Here is a 16,636-nt window from a genome sequence, read left to right on the forward strand (position 1 = left end):
AGTGAGGTCTGTCTAAAATTGGATCAATAATATTCAGTTCTACACAGTTTGCTTTGAGGATTAAAACAGGTCATGCATGTGGAATAATTTTGTAGATGTAATTCACCGCACAAATGCAAGATAATTTGTATGGCTCTCTATGTCAAGATAGTAGAAATGCGTTGAATTTGTATATTTCACTAGAGCTTAGGCTGTATAAGAAAGAAAGAAAAGGATGAGCTAAAGATAAAAAGAAAGATTACTGGTAACAATCTTCTTGTAGGTCTTTCTACTCCTTAAAGTCCCTATGGAAGATATTATCACATTCTCATTCAGTTCCAACATGTTCTAGTGCCTCTCTTACTGTCTCTGAGCCAAGAGCATTGACGTGACCTACTTTGTTAAGCCAGGTGGTGTTATGGAGATCAAAAGTGCCAGGACATTCTGCAGGAAGTGGAGGAGCCTACTGATCTGATTGGCTGGTGTCATAGTGCACAGGTTTGGAAAATGTTTGTGCTCAGAAAAGGCCAGCCTTGTATAACATTCCAGTATTCAAGTGTTTTTATTTTTTAAACACATTGACAATATTAACAATTCCAAAGCAATAAAGTATTTGATCCTTGATGCTTGACATACGACTTCTGACTTTTATCATTGGTACATTGTTCATGTGTACTTGCCTTTCCCTTCCCTTAAATTTTAAGTTATTTAAGAGCAGGAGCCATGTTTTATCCTCCATATTCTCTGCCCACACATGCCTATCACAGTGTTTCATGGGAACTCAATTACTGTCTGCTGTTAATAGGGTTGTTTTAGTAGGTATCAGGCAACTTTCATAATGACCAGCACAGGCAGAGCATAAAAAAGGAGGCAAGGGATATAGGATTTTCTATTATATGAACCACAATTTGCTTAATCTGAAATCCTAGGAACATAGGATTTTCTGGATGAATGACGGGGTTTATGACACTGTTAATTCACCCCTTCTGTACGACAATCTAAAATATCTTTATTTCAGCTCATTCTCCTTTTAGCCACTAGTCTAAAATAATTTACAGAATTGCCTTGAGACACTTGCTAATGCCTGGGATTTAGCTTCATGAAAGAACATGCTCTATAAAACAGAGCTTATGTGTTTTATTTAAGAATTACAATTTTTTTTTTCAGAACTTTGACTCTAGCTCAGCCAGTAAAAGTGGTTGAACCTCTTTTTTTCCTTTTTTTTCTATTTTAGAGAAGCCATGGGTTTACAGGACAATCGTGCATAAAATACAGAAGTCTCATAAACCCTATTATTAATTAACACCTTGCATAGGTGTGGAACATTTGTTACAATTGAAGAAGACACATTTTATAATTGTACTATTGATTAGAGCCCAGGGTTAAACATAGGGCTCACTGTGTCATGCAGTTCTGTGGGTGTTGTTTTATACTGTTACGATATGTACAACCTAACATTTCCCCTTTTAACCACATTCAAATATACATTTCATTGATTAGGTTCACAATTTGTGCTCTCATCGCACCGTCCATTACCAAAGTGTCTCCATCATTCTAAATAGGAACCCTTAACTTCCCATTTCCTATCCCTTCCCCATCCCCTGGTAGCCTAAATTCTAGATTCTGACTCTGAGTTTGCCTATTCTAATTATTTCAAATCAAAGAGATCATACAATATTTGTCCCTTTGTGTCTAGCTTGTTTTACTCAACAGGATTTTTTCAGGTTTCATCTATGTTGTCACATGTATCAGAGCTTCATTCCTTTTAACAGCTGAATAATATTCCATTATATTTATAACCACATTTTGTTTATCCTTTCATTTGTTGATGGAAATTTAGATTGTTTCCATCTTTTGGCAATTGTGAATAATGCCACTATGAACATCAATTTGAAAATATCTGTTTGAATCCTTACTTTCAGTTCTTTTGGGTATATACCTAGTAGAGTGATTTCCAGGTCATATGGTAATTCTATACTTAAATTCCTGGAGAACCACCAAACTGTCTTCCACAGTGGGTGTACCATTTTACATTGCCATCAGCATTGAATGAGTGTTCCTATTTCTCTGCATCCTCTCCAACACTTGTTGTTTTCCATTTTTTTAATAGCAGCCATTCTAACGGGTGTGAAATGGTATCTCGTGCTTTTGATTTGCATTTCTCTGATGGCTAATGATATTGAACATATTTTCATGTGCTTTCTGGTCATTTGTATATCTTTTTTGGAGATGTGTCTATTTAATTCTTTTGCACATTTTTAAATTGGGTTGTTTGGGTTTTTAAGGGTTAGGTTGAAGGATTTCTTTATATATTTTCTTATTAAACTTTAATTGGATATGTGATTTACGAATATTTCATCCCATTGTATAGGTTGTCATTTTACTTGCATGATAAAGTCTTTTGAGGTGCAGAAGTTTTAAATTTTGGTGAGGTCCCATTTATCTATTTTTTCTTTCGTTGCTTGTGCATTGGGTATAAAGTCTAAGAAACCATTGCCTAACACAAGGTCCTGAAGATACTTCCCTTCATTTTATTCTAGGAGTTTAATAGTTCTGGTTCTTATTTTTAGATCTTTGATCCATTTTGAGTTGACTTTTGAAAAAGGTGTGAAGTAGGGTGCTTGGGATTTGGGTTTTGATTTGTGCTTTCGAAATGGAGATCCAGTCTACCCAGCACCATTTTTGAAGAGACTATTCTTTCCCAATTGAATTGCCTTTGCCCTCTTGTCAAAAAGCAGCTCACCATAAATGTGAGGGTTGATTTCTGAGCTGTCAGTTCAATTCCATTGGTCTATATGTCTGTCCTTTTGCCAGTGCCATGTCGTTTTGATTACTGTGGCTTTATAATAAGTTTTAAGATTGGGATGTGTGAATCCTCCAATTTGTTATTGTTTTTCAAGATGGCTTTGGCTATTTAGGGCCCCTTATACCTCCATATAAATTTGATGATTGGCTTTTCCATTTCTCCAAAGAAGGTTTTTGGAACTTTTATTGGGATTGTCTTGAATCTATAAACACTTTGGGCAAGATTGACAACTTAACAATATTTAGTCTTCCAATACATGACCACAGAATATCCTTCCATTTATTTAGGTATTCTTTGATTTCTTTTAGCAATGTTTTATAGTTTTCTGTGTGCAAGTCCTTTACATCCTTGGTTAGATTTAGTCTTAGATATTAGATTATTTTAGTTGCTGTTGTAAATGGAATGTTTTTCTTGATTTCTTCTTCTGATTGTTCATTGCTTGTGTATAGAAACACTACTGATTTTTGGTATAGTACACCTCCACTTTGTGAATTCATTTCTTAGCTCTAGGAGCTTTGTTGTGGATTTTTCAGGATTTTCTCTATACAGGATCATTCCATAAGCAATTAGGAAAAGTTTTACTTCTTCTTTTTCAAACTCAATGCCTTCCCGCACCCATCCCCCTTTTTCTTGTCTCATTGACCTGGCAAGAACTTTCAGTACAATACTGAATAACAGAGGTGACAGTGGGCATCCTTATCTTGTTCCTGATCTTAGAGGGAAAGCTTTCAGTCTCTCCCCATTAAGTAAGATGTTAGCTGCAGGTTTTTTATATATGGGCTTTATCGTGTTGATGAAGTTTCCTCATGTTCTAAGTATTTTTATCAAGGACAGTTGCTGGGTTTCATCAGATGCCTTTCCTGTATCAATTAAAATGTCATGTGTTTTTTTCCTTCATTCTGTTAATGTGGTATATTACATTACTTTTCTTATGTTGTACCACCTTAGCATATCAGGGATAAATCCCACTTGTTCATGGTGTATAATTCTTTTAATATGCTGTTGGATTTGTTTTGCTGGTATTTTGTAGAGGATTTTTGCTTCTATAATTAAAAGAGATGTGGTCAGTAATTTTCTTTTCTTGTGGTATCTTAATCTGGCTTTGGTTTGAGGGTAATGTTGACCTCTTAGAATGAATTAGGAAGTATTTCCTCCTCTTCAATTTTTTTGGAAGAGTTTGAATAGAATTGGAGTAAGCCTCCTTGAAATGGTAAAATTTCCCTGTGAAGCCATCTGGTCCTGGGCTTTTATTTGTTGGGAGGATTTTGATTACTGATTCAATCTCTTTACTAGTAATTGGTTTGTTGAGATCTTCTATTTCTTCTTAGTCAGGGTAGGTAGTATACATATTTCTAAAAATTTTTGCATATCATATAGGTTATCTAATTTATTGGCATACAGTTGCCCATAATATGCTCTTATAGTCTTTTTTTATTTCAGCAGGATTGGTAGTAATGTCCCCCTTTTTTCTGATTTTCATTATTAGTGTCTTTTCTCTTTTTTTCTTTGTCAGTTTAGCTAAGGGTTGTTGATTATATTTTCTTTTCAAAGAACCAATTTTTGGTTTTGTTGCTTCTATATTTATTTATTTATGTATTTTGGTTTTCTATTTCATTTATCTCTGCTCTAATCTTTGTTATTTCCTTCCTTCTGTTTGCATTGGGTTTGGTTTGCTCATCCTTTTCTAGTTCTTCTAGATTTTAAGTGAGGTCTTTGATTTGAAATATTCTTTTTTTAAATATAAGCCTTTGGAGCTATGAATTTGCCTCTCAGCACTGCCTTTGCCATAAGTTTTGTTATTTTGTATTTTCATTTTCATTCATATCAAGATATTTCCTAATTTCCCTTGTAATTTTCTTTTTAGCCCATTGGTTGTTTAAGATTATGTTGTTTAATTTCCACATGTTTGTGAATGTTGCGTTTCTCCCTCTGTTATTGACTTCTAGCTTCATTCAGTTGTGGCCAGACAAGATATATTATATGATTTCAATATTTTTTAATTCATTAAGACTTGTTTTATAATCTAACATATGATCTATCCTGAAGAATGATCCATGTGTACTAGAGAAGAATGTGTATTCTGCTGTTGTTCATTGAAGTGTTCTATACATGTCTTTTAGGTCTGGTTGGTTTAGAGTATCATTCAAGTCATGTATATCCTTATTGATTTTCTGACTAGATGTTCTATTTATTTTTGAAAGCAGTGTATTAAAATCTCCTACTATTAATGTAGAACCATCAATTTCTCCCTTCAAATCTGCCAGTTTTTGCTTCATATATTTTTGAGCTCTGCTGTTAGGTGCATATATGTCTTTATAATTTTTAAATCTCTTGTTTAATTGACTACTTTATCAGTATATAATGACTGTCTTTGTCCCTCTTAACTGTTTTTTACTTAAAGTTTATTTTATCTGATATTAGTATAGCTACCCCGTGCACAGTATATGTATTTTCCATCCTTTCACCATCAACCTACTATATCTTTGACTTTTAGGTGAGTCTATCGCAGACAGCATATACTTGGGTCAAGTTTTTTTATCCATCCTATCAATCTCTATCTTTTGACTGGAGAGTTTAATCCATTTACATTTAAAGTCACTATTGATAATTCAGGACTGTCTTCTGCTATTTTGCTATTTAGCCTATGTAAGTCTTACACCTTTTTTGTCACTCAATTCTTCTGTTAATGCCTACTATTATATTTATTTGATTTTTTGTGTTGTACCATATTGAGTACCTTTTCTTTGCTATCTGGATATATTTTTCATATATTTTCCTTGTGGTTACCATAGGGTTGAAATTTAACACCTTAAATATAGAACACTCATGTTTTGTTTGATACCAACTTAACTTCAACAGCATACACATATACTTTTCCTATACCCCTCCATTCTCCCACCTTTTTTTGTACTTGTTACCACTTATATCTTTGTACATTGTATGTACAAAACTGTAGGTTTATCATTACTTTATAGGAATTTGCATTTTAGTACCTGTAGGAAGAAGTGGAGTTATATACCAAACAGTACGATAAAATACTGGCGTTTATAATTGCCCAAATATTTACCTTTACAGAGGTCTTTATTTCTTTATGCCACTTTGAACAATTGTCTATTGTCTTCTCCTTTCAGTCTGGAGAACTCCTTTTAGCATTGCTTGTAGAGCAGATCTGGTGGTGATGAACTCTTCCAGGTTTTGTTTATCTGAGAATGTATTAATCCCTCATTTTTGAAAGAAAGTCTCACTGAATATAAAATTCTTGGTTGGCAGCTGTTTTCTTTTGGTAGTTTAAGTATTTCAACCCACTGCTTTCTTGCTTCCATGATTTCTGATAAGATATCAGCACTTAATCTAATTAGGACTCTTTTATATATAACATTATGCTTTTCTTTTGCAGCTTTCAGAACTCTCTCCCTGTCCTTTGCATTTGATAATGTGACCAGTACATGACAGGGTGTATTTTTCTTCATGTTTATCGTGTTTGGTGTTCTCTGGGCTTCTTGGATATGCATATTCATGTCTTTTGCTATATTTGGGAAGTTCTCGTCGTTATTTCTTTGACTAATTCCTTCTGTCCCTTTCTCTCTTTATTCTCCTTCTGGGACTCCCCTAATGTGTATATTGGTACACCTGATGGTGTCCCAGAGGTGTCTTAGGCTATTTTTTCCTTTTATAATTATTTTTTCTGTCTTCTCCTCAGCCTGACCCATTTCAATTTTCTTGGCTTCAAGTTCACTGATTCTTTCTCCTGCCAGCTTCAGTCTGCCCTTGAAACCCTCCTGGGAGTTTTCATTTCAGTTATTGTGAACTTCAACTTCATTCCTTTTTAAAATTTCTATTTCTTTACTGAGATTCTCATATCACTCATTCCTTGTAAATAGTAGTTCCTTCTATTTTCCTTCATCTCCTTGAGCATTTTTTAGATCATTTTTTTAGTCTTTGTTATGTCCACATTTTGGTCTTATTTGTTAGTGTTTTCTGGATTTTTATCCTCTTCCTTTGAATGGGCCATCATTTCCTGTCTCTTTGTCTTGTACTCTTTTGTTGCACACTGTGCCTTTTTATTCTTTAAAATGTTAACTTTGGGATTTATTCTCTGAGGTGTTTGTTTCTTGATTTTGTAACCAGCTAGTGATAAGACAGAGATTTCCTTTAGCTTAGGCCCTCCGGTCAGGAAGGTCCACTCGAGGAGAATGCAGTGTGCAGGGTCTTTCCTTTCTTTTTTAGACCCGTGTCTGTCCTGAGCCTGGCTTGTTAGTTGTTTTGGAGTTCCCCTCTTTACAGAAATTTAAATATCCCCTCTATTTCCCAAAAGACATACCTCTGTCTACTGTCTGTTTGAGGCAGGCAAGTCTTTGCCACAGACTGCCTGCCTCTGTGGTTTCTTACACTCCTTTCCTTGTCTCAACTGCCTTCACCAAAAGGGCAAATTCTGAAATGGGAGGCACACTGGAGAGGAGTTTCCCAAGTCAGTCTTTCTTAGTAAAAACAGGGCCATGGGCCCTCAAAAGGGGCACAGACCAGCTCTAATGTGCCCTCAGGACAGGATCAGAAGGGCAACAAAGGTAAACCATGGCTCTCAAAATCTGAGCTTACTTTACCTGCCCAGCAATTGCAGTCCTTCAGCTAATTGTTCCCCCACAGCCCTGAGGAAGCTCTGTGTCTTTAAGTCTCCTCTGTCACCACCCTTGTCTGGTACAGATTGGAACAAGGGCCACCCTCAGAGCTAGGCCCCCAGAAATCTGAAGTCGCTAATCAAAAGCCATGATCAGTGATTGGGCATGCCACTCCTGGTCTTGGGGAAGAGAATTCCTCAACTAGTAACTAACTCATGTTGTTTCTACTTCATCAGCATTTCTTATATGCCTCTCCCTTCAAAATCTTCACTCATAATCTTTGGCCAGGTCAGTGCTATAGTCTCATAACTGATTTCACCTTCAGACTCCCCCTAGAGTGATTTTTCTAATGTGTAAAGCTAATTATCTCACTGCCTATCTAAAAACTCAGCATGGCTTCCCATACTTCTAGCATGATAGGAACGGTCTTCCCCTACATTCTCTGCCCCCACCTCTGCAGCCTTATCATTCCCTGGCCATCCATTCATGCCCCTAGGCTCTGATCATGATGAACTATCAGCAGTTTCCCTAATGTGCTCTATTACTTTCATACCTATTTGTCTTTTTTTTCCCCCACAGATACAAAAGCATTTTGATGCAGCATCTTAATATGGGCATATTTTAAGCAGCCTTAAAAAAAAAAAAAAAAAAAAAAAAAAGACCAGCCAAACCTTTAACTGTTCTTTTTTTTTCTTTTCCTGAATAATAAGTGTAATAGACACTTTTAATCCATTCCTCAGCCTTTCACTTTTGAGTCTCTCCATTCTCCTTCCAAGAGGAAATCGCTATTATCAGTTTCTAGTTTTTTCCCAAAAACTCTAAGTATAAAATGTATTCTATAAATATACAAGACACACAATCTATCAATCCAAATCCAAATCTATATATTTTAAAACACAATCAGATTTTTTTAACTGCTGTATAATAGTCCTCCTATGACTGCTCCATGCTCATTTAATCATTCCCTTATTGTTTTAGTCTGCTAGGCTGCCGAAATGCAATATCCCAGAAATGGGCTGGATTTTAACAATGGGAATTTATTAGCTTACAAGCTTACAGTTCTGAGGCTGTGAAAATGTCCAAATCAAGGCATCATCAAAATGATAACCTTCTTCCCGAAGGCTGGCTGCCAGGGATCCTGGACTCCTCTGCCACATAGCAGGGCACACGGTGACATCTGTTGGTCTCTCCCTTCTCTTCCAGGTTTCATTACTTCCAGCTTCTGGCTTCAGTGGCTTGCTCTGTTTCTGTGGCTTTCTCTCTCAACTTCTTTGTCTTTCTCTCCATATTCATCCCATTTATAAAGCACTCCAGTAAGAGAATTAAGACCCACCCTGGGTCACACCTCAACTGGAGTAACCTAATCAAAAAGTCCCACCTACAATAGGTTCACATCCACAGGAATGGATTAACTTTAAGGACATAATTTTCTAGAGTCCATAAAGCCTCCAAACCATAACACTTATTGACGAACATTTAGTTTGTTTCTAGTATACTTCTATTTCAGGCAGTGGTGCAGTGAAAATCTATGTATGTATGTGGATCCACCTGGGTCCCAGCAGGAAGCTAATGGTATATACAAAGCATTACTGAAGAGAGTTTAAAGAAGGTATATTACACAGGTGCTACCAGGATTAACAAACCAACAATGAATGGTTGGGCACTCAGAAAGTAGCAACAGTGAGAAGCCTTCACCACCTCTAGGCAGAGGGACAACGGGAGGGAGCAGTCATACTAGAAGCCAGTATACCAAGCCTTGGAGAAGAGAGGGCCAAAAAGGAGCTGTGGCCACAGATAGAGAAATGCAGCCACTGACTAAATGACAGCCATGAGTGGGAGCAGGGGGGATAAGTATCTTGACCTGTCTCTCTTCTTGCTCTGTTTTCCTGCTTGTACTTCACATTTACTGAATACAACTGGAAGCCAGAGGCCAAGAAAGCCCAAACATTGCAGCCCATGGCGGTCAATCTCCAGGAACAGTGCAGGACAGAGCAAGGTAGAAAATATATCTGGAAAGGTTAATAGAGAATAGCCATATGTATAATGTGGTTTTGTAGAAATGCATCTTTAATCTGATTGGAACATTTCCTAGAATGGAATTGCTGTGTCAATAAGTAAGAAAGAGCCTGCTAATATTCCCCCCAAACTCCTTCTCCTCCTCTTCCATGGTAATAAAGTGCCTAGCTGTGCATATGGCTGCTCAGAATGAGGACTACATTTCCCAACCTCCTTTGCAGTCAAAGGGATGTAAGAGGAAGTATCAGGTGGCAGCTTCTGAGAAAATTCTTTGAGAGACAGTTGATGTGTGACTTTTGCTCCTTATTATTTATTCCTCCCTGTAACACAGATGCTGCCTTGGACTATGAGGTCTGGGCCACATTTTGGGTTATGGAGTAGTGAGTGAAAGGAGCCAGATTCCTGAGGACTTCATAGAGTAGAGCTGCCAGACCAGTCTTGAATTACATAAATAAACTTTTATTTTGTTTAAGCCATAGTTATTTTTTTCTGACCAGTACCTGAACCTAATCCCAACAGATATAAATAATATAATATATATAATATAATATAATATATATAATATAATTTTGAATTTTTATGCATATTGTCAAGCTTGGTGTTTTAAATTCAAATTTTCAGGCTGTTTGTATTTGAATCCCAGCTACTCCATTTATAGACATGTGATCCTGAACAACTCAATCTTTTGTGCCTCAGTTTTCTCACAGGGATAATAATAGAAACTACCTCATATAGTGGTTATGAATTTAAAAACATAAAACACACAGACCAATGTCTGTCATAGCTAATAATAAATTAAGCTATTAATATTATTACTATTATCATTTTAAATCATCCTTCAAAGAAGAAGTACTAGTTATTCCAGTCAGTGTTTTCAAGTGTCTCTTTCCTCTCTCCCCATCAAAACTGTGTATTAGCAAAGTTTGTCCAATAGATGAATAGTGATCTTTCACTTTTGTATTAAATTGTTTTTTTTTTTTTTAATTATGAGGTTCGGCATCTTTTCATATATTTTCAGCCGTTTATATTTCTTTTCTAATGAGCTTCCTGTTCATGTCCTCTGTTCATTTTAGTGTTTGTGTGTGAATGTTTTTGTTTTTGTCAGGGGATGAGGGCTTTGTTGCTTTTTTTTCCTCTTTCTTTTTCTTTCTTTTTTGTAAAAGCTCTTTAATGTATTAAGAAAATTAGCCTTTTGTCTGCTATGGGTGATGCAAAAGTTTCCCTAATTTTTCATTTGCCTTTTGACTTTATTTTCTCCATACATAAATTTAAAAGTTTAAAGTAGTAAAAATGATCCTTCTTCTCCATTATAATATCTGAGTTTAGTGTCCCTTTCTTAGAAAGATCTTTTTCACTCTGGATTATAAAAATAATTTTGCTATGTTTTCTCCTGGGACTTGTAGATTAATTTATATCAAAAATCTTTTCCCCATCTGGAATTTGATTTGGTGTAAGCAGTGATGTAAGATTGAAGTAATTCTGCAGATAACTGTGTTGGAGGGTTGACAAAAATGAGCCCTCTGACACATAAATCCTACAGAAGTTACAGTTTGCTATCATCCACACAACAGACACATTTTAAACACAGCATGCCAGGAGCCATCAGCACGGGGATGTTTGGTGAGCTTGACTCCTCAGCTTTCTTGTTCTTTGTGGGAAACACATGGGCTGTTTGCAATGGCATTTTGTATTTCCAGAGTAAGGTCCTGCCAGGCTCAGCTTAATTACTTTACCAGGTTGCAAATCTCCCTTTCACACATCACATGCCTGGCTCTAACTTCTAGATGGGGTAACAATTTCCTCCTCTGCCACCAGGGCCATCTTGTTACCTGTTCATAGGTTAGATAATAACGTCCAGGTATTTTAATACCTGGCAACTGTGCTAACGATGACCCGTCTGTGGATGGAGACACACGTTTCAAGACCAAGGAGGGACTGAGCCCAGCAGGCTAGATCAGGACCACCATTGGGCTCCATCTTTGTTATTTTCAGGCCGTTTGTCAGTGATTTTGATCAGCATTTTATCATGATGGTTGAGAACACAAGCTCCAGAGTAAAAATGTCTGGATTTGTACTTCCATCCTGCCGCTTTTGAGCTATGGAGCCTAGAGTCACACTTCCTTCACTTTTTTGGGCTTTGGTTTCTCATCTGTAAAATGGGGATTATAACATAGTGTGGAGATTAAATGAATAAGAAATATGTGGAAAGTGTTTAAAGCATTGTTTCACAAAAAGTGCTTGATAAATATTAAAAAAGGTCTTTCCCCATTCAGATTATAAAAATAATTCCCCTATGTTTTGTTTTAGGACTTTACAGATTAAATTACATAAAAATATATAAAATTTATAACAAATGTTATAAAGATATAACAAATTTACAACTGTAAAAAAACATAAGAAAAAGGGAATTATGACTATGAATAGCATCATTATTGCTATCATTTTACTAATTCATTTATTTGAAATGTCACCTTTGTCATATAATAAATTTGCATATGCATTTCAGTCTAGTTCTGGATTCTCTTCATGATTCATTTGTCTAGCTTAATAATATTTGCTTTATAATTTTCTCTATTATCTGGTAGAACTTGCCTAATTCATTATGCTTCCTTTTCAGTAATGTTTTTCTGGCTAAGCTTGAATTTTGATATTTATACAAAAGTTTTAGAACCAGATGCTCTAATTTTTAAAAACTCAATATTTTATTGAGGTTACAACAGATTTACATATTAATTTAGAGAGAATTGACATTCTTACAAAATTAGCTTTTCCTATTTCAATACAAGGAACATCTTTCAATTTATATACAAGCCGTTTTTCTTTCTGAATGTTTCTCAGAAGAATTTTAGAGTTTTCTAAAAGTCTTTATATAGTTTCTGTACTTTTCTTGATAAATTATTTCTATTTTTTTTTTTTTCCTTCCTTCTTCCCTTCCTTCCTTCCTTCCTTCCTACCTACCTTCCACTTTCCTCCTTCTTTTCTTCCTCTTCTTCCTCCTTCCTCCTTCTGCAAGGAAAATGGCACCAATTCTTCCATTATAGTTTCTAATTATGTCTTATTTGTATGTGGGAGAACCATCAATTGTACCTTGTGAACCTGGATTAGAAAAACTACTGCAAATCTTCTAATCTCACCTCCCTCTCATTGCAATTATGTATAATTACCATATATTTGAAGGAAATAAACTGAATCAAGAGAATACCTGTTTTGGAAGAGAGGCCCCAGAGGAGATCGTAGCCTGAGAGAGCAAATGGAGAGGGAGTAAATATGGCTGAGCAAAAGGGTAACTGTGAACAAGGTAAACTGGAGTAATATCCCCAAAGCAGATTGATTGGGAACAACACAAAAATTGTGGGATATGACCAAAGGTGTACACGTGGAGCTGAATGCTTTTTGTTACTTAAGAAGATTGAGTTAAAACTAGATAAATCAAGCATCCTACCCAAGAGGACAGACATAAAAGAACAGAAATTAATTATTTATAAAAGAGAAAAATGATAGCAGTAAGAGAGAAATACAAGGGCCTTTGTTGAAAACAAAAATCTCCAAACCAAAATAAGTAAAATCAAAACACGTTTTTTAAATAGAGAGAAAATTCAAAGAAAATAAGAAAAATAAAAGGTAATAACAGTATACAGCTTTTTATTATTAAAAAAAAAATCCTATGCATCTATGCCAGTAAAGAAAATGATTTAGGAGAAAATATAAATGACTAAATTGATTCAAGAAGAGGAAGAAATACAAATACCATCAAAGAACTTTGTTTTATTGAAGAAATTCTTCCAACAAAGATTCTGCAGTCAGAATTTTACTGACAAACTTTTTAAGTATTAAAAGAAGAACAGATAATTCCATAGTTTGTATCTGTTTTATATTATAAAAAGAGAATGCAAGCTACTCATGTCATTTTTAAAAACTAGCATAACGCTATTACCAGAGATAGTACATAAGACCCTGGAATGAGACTCCCTTGCTAGGATTTATTAACAAGCACTATTTGATTTTATAGACACGGTTTTGAGCATTTCCCCAATATTAATAATGTGTCCCTCACAGCAATCCCATGATGGAGGAATAGCTATTAACTTCATGTTATAGTTGAGGAAGCTGAAGAAGTGAGAGGATAAGGACCTTGTTTGTTACCCAGGGCCACACATAGCACGTAAGGGCCATGAAAGGCAGCATGAAATAGTGCCCTAGAGTATGTCCTCTGCCCTCAAACTACATGAGTTCAAATCCTGGCTCTCCCATATTCTAGCTGTATGACCTTAGGCAGGATGTTTAATCCTTTCGTGCTTCAGTTTTCATATGTGTAAGTTTGAGAAATCAGTGAAATAATCATATAAAGAACTGAGAAAAACATCTGGAACATAGCAAAAATTCCTTCAACATAATGCTATTATTATTGTTGTCTTAGTTTGCCAGGGCTGCTGTGATACATGCCACATACTGTTTGGCTTAAGCAACAAGAATTTGTTGTCTCAGAGTTTTGGAGGCTGGAAGCCCAAAATCAAGATTTTGGCAGGCCACGCTTTCTCCAAAGTCTAAAGCATTCTTGTGATGGCTTTCCAACAATCCTTTGTCACATGGCAACCTGTCCCCTTGTGTTCCTCCTCTGGTTTTTACTAACAGACTGCATCCAAATTTCCTCTGCTTATAAGGACTTCAGCCTTGTTGGATTAATGCCCACCCTGATTCAATTTGGCTTCATCAAATATGATCTTCAAAGTTCCCATTTACAAATACAATAAAGGAATTATCCACTATGACCAAGTTGAGTTTAACATAGAAATACAAGGGTGTTTTATTCTTCATTTTAATATTCAATAAGAAAATATATATTTCTATATATGTGCAATCATATAATAGATAAATGCAACACCATTTCTAAATTAAAAAAAAAGAAAAACGAGACGTCTAACCTAAGAACAGCAGATTCTTCCTAAATATGATAAAGAATATCTATATTAAATAAGCAGTCGACATGAAATTTCATGGTAAATTCCTTGGAGCAGAGGGTCTGAACCCTTTGAACATGGGAATTGCCAGGAGAGCTTTTAAAAAATAATGATGCCTAAAACCTGTCCCACAGCAATTAAATCAAAATCTCAGGGGGTTGAGGTGCTGGGCATCAAAGCAGTGAATAACTGCCTGACAAAAAAAGTATCTAATGAAAAGCAAGAACTAAACCAGGATGCATACCATGATCATTGTCTTGTAATGTTATTTTGGAAGTTCTTATTCATACACCAATGCCATTATGTACTTGGAAATCTCCAGGAAAATAAATTTTAGAACTTAAAGAATTTTTTAGAGAATTTTGCTATTTACAAAGGTAGCTTTCCTATGCATCAACAATAATACAAGTTAGAAAATGTAATGGTAAAGAAGATTTCATTTAGAGTAACAAAAAGAAAATAGAGCTAACAAAAAATATGTGACACCTAGATAAAGGATATAATAAAATTTAGTTTCGAGACTATAGTCTAACTTTGCTTTCTGGAGCCCTGGGTCAATGGCAACCTAGCATGCAATGAACAGGACAAATGGGGCTGAGTGTGAGGGCATAGGATCCCTAACCCTACTTTAACCAAAACAGCTCCACTTTTCTTTCTTCTCCATGTTGACTTCTGCATAGGATTTTATTCAAAGAAAGGTTTTTGCCACTAACAACTAAATGTTTGAAAACCTCTAGCCTAGATAAAATGTTCTTTAAGAATATCCAGTTCCCCTTGCTCTCCAAGTGAAGTTTCTTCATTCGTTTGTTCATTTATTCCCTTGTTCAGTATTCATTGAGTACCCATAATATATAAAACTTACTAATGCTTTTTGAGCACCTGCTAGGTGCCAGCCACTGTATTAGATACTTTATGAACTTTATTTAATCATTGCAAACACCATGTGAGAAAGGTATTTTACATTTTACAGATAAGGAATAAAATTCAAAGTATAATGCAGAGATGCTTCTCTGGTCACCTGGGCACAGAAACTGCTGCTTTGGTCGTTTTCTGCTTGTTCCCTAGTTGTTTCATAGTGGAGGAGCAAGTTCTGCCTATCCTAGTCCACCGTCTTCCCAAATTGATATTTGACAAGACTTCCAAGCCCACACAATTGGGAAAGAATAGTCTCTTCAACAAATGGTGCTGGGAGAATTGGATATCCATATGCAAAAGAATGAATGAGGACCCCTGTCTCACACCATATACAAAAATTAACTCAAAATGAATCAAAGACCTAATTGTAAGAACCAGGACTATAAAACTAGTAGAAGAAAATGTAGGAAATCAGCCTCAGGATATCCTGTTAGGAGTGTCTTAGGCTTCACACAATGCACAAGCAACAAAAGGAAAAATAGATAAATAGGACCTCCAAAAAATAAACTTTTTTGTGCATCAAAAGAGTTTGTCACAGAAGTGAAAAGTCATCCTACTTAATGGGAGAAAATAATTTGGAAACCACATATCTGATAGGATTTAATATCCAGAATATTTTGAAAATTCTACTACTTAACAATGAAAAGGCAAACAACCCAATTAAAAATGGACAAAAGTCTTGAGTAGACATTTCTCCAAAGATGATATGCAAATGGCTGAAAAGGACATGAAAAGTTCCTCAACATCACTAGCTATTAGGAAAATGCAAATCAAAGTCCAAATAAGATATCATTTCACACCCACAAGAATGGTTAATATTGAAAGAAACATAAAGCTACAAATGTTGGAGAGGGTGTTGAAAAACAGGAATTCTCATTTATTGCTGGTGGGAATGTGGAATGATGCAGCTGCTGTGGAAGCCAGTTTGGCAATTCGTCAGGAAGCTAAGTATGGAATTGCCATATGACCCAGCGATTCCTGTACTAGGTATCTATCCAGAATAACATAAGCAGGGATTTGAACATGTATTTGCAGACTGATGTTCATAGTGGTAAAATTCACAATTGCCAAAGATGGAGGCCCAGGTGTCCTTGGACAAAATGTGGTGTATACATATGATGGAATATAATTCACCCATATAAAGGAAAGAAATACTGATGCATTCAACAGTGTGGATGACATTAGAGAACATTTTGTTGAGTGAAATAAGCCAGAAACAAAAGGACAAATATTGTAAGATATCACTGATATGAACTAATTAGAATAAGCAAACTCATAGAGTTAGAATCTGGAACATAGATTATCAAGGGATAGAATGGTGATAGAGAATGGGGACTGGATGCTTA

Source organism: Choloepus didactylus, chromosome 5 (genome assembly GCF_015220235.1).
Source record: "Choloepus didactylus isolate mChoDid1 chromosome 5, mChoDid1.pri, whole genome shotgun sequence".
In the NCBI taxonomy this organism is placed as follows: domain Eukaryota; kingdom Metazoa; phylum Chordata; class Mammalia; order Pilosa; family Megalonychidae; genus Choloepus; species Choloepus didactylus.